This window comes from Lucilia sericata, unplaced genomic scaffold (assembly GCF_015586225.1).
Source record: "Lucilia sericata isolate MDLA Ls3-8-SP2 unplaced genomic scaffold, ASM1558622v1 Contig000200F_arrow, whole genome shotgun sequence".
Classification (NCBI taxonomy): Eukaryota; Metazoa; Arthropoda; class Insecta; order Diptera; family Calliphoridae; genus Lucilia; species Lucilia sericata.
This window is the reverse complement of record NW_023994228.1, coordinates 380,001-381,700: the sequence shown is the minus strand read 5'-3', so window position 1 is coordinate 381,700 and position 1,700 is coordinate 380,001.

Here is a 1,700-nt window from a genome sequence, read left to right as displayed (position 1 = left end):
CGGACATTTTCAATAAGAACATCCATTTTCGCCTCCAAATTAGCAAATCAATTGTTCATCTGCAACTCAATTTCAGACTTATTATGTTCTAGTTTATCTTCTATGGATTTTTGTATCTGCTCTATGCGTTTTATAAGGTCATCATTACCAGTAGTATTTTGTGGATCAGCTGTGTTGGAACAAGATTTGCAAACAAATGTGGAGTTGTTTTACCTTATTGCTGCATAAGTGTTTTCTGGTATGCCTGAACATGAAAGTCCAAAATGTTCAGATGAACACTAAACTAATTTGTGCAAAATTTTATAAATCAAGTTCTATTAGTTTCCCAGATAAACGAAATTTTATATTTAATTCATATGGGTGGTGCCAAGTTCCCCATTGAAAGTCCGCCCGTTATTCAGATGAATGTCAAGATTCTTCAAGTAAAATTTGAAGATTCTAGCTCTTATATGTTGTGCAAAGCCACCCATTGAAAGTCCGCCCGTTATGCTCTAAATGTTCACATGAATTTCAAAGTTCTTTATGTAAAATTTGAAGATTCTAGCTCTAATAGTTTCTCAGATACACGAATTTTTCTATTTGATTCTAATGGGGGCTTCAAGACCCCCCAGATAAAAGTTCGCTTTTTTTTCCTCCAAAATGTTCAGATGAATATTAAGTTCTACGTGCAAAATTTGAAGAATTTAGTTCCATTAGTTCCAGATAAACGAATTTTTGTCTTTAATATGGGAGGTGCCGCTCCCCTCATGGATGTTAAAGTTATTCGTGCAAAATTTGAAGATTCTAATTGTAATTGTTTCCAAGATAAACGAATTTTTGTATTTAATTTATATGAGAGGTGCCACGCCCCCTAATCTAGTCCGCCTACTTTTTGTCCTAAATAATTATATTGACACTAAAGTTGCTCCGACAAAATTTAAGGACTCTAACTGTTATATTATCTAAAATATACGGATTTAATATTACCTATTCCAGACATACAGGAATACGCTGTGAAAATTATAATAAAATCGGTTCAGCCGTTTAGTAGTCTATAACGTTCAAACATACAAACGTACAAACAAACACACATTCATTTATATAAATATAGATAAATATAAAAAAGTCGAAAGACAATAAATCCTATTTTTGGCAAATGATTTGAATTTATTTTTCATAAATTATTTTTTTATTTAATAGAAAATTTAATTTTTCATTACGAGCATGATATATTTTTTATCTATTCATCTACTCATTATAGAAAATTCATCTATTTATTTTAGAAAATTCAAAAAGTACCTTTTGTAGAACGATAAAGTACCAAAGAGTCCCCTTTTATAGGTTCTCACTTAATCCGGGCTCTACAAACTTAATTTCATGTTTCTAGCCAATAACAACACACTGCTTCTTTAATAATTGTTTTTCTTGCTTTTCTTTTTATAAACATGTAATACATACATCACATGGCTATGTGTTTTATTCTTTATTATACATCGCATATGTTTGTTTATTGTTTTTGTCTGTGCATGAACGAAAAATCTCAGTTTTTGATGAAATTTGCAGAGGTAGACTCAGATTTTTGCTCATATTTTCCTTCTTTATGGACCGAATTTGCTGATTTTAAATAGCATTCTATTCGACCGTATGTCTGATAGAACTATTGTAGATTCGGATCTCGCAGATATCTCTGAAAACTGATTTCAACATACATACGAACAGAC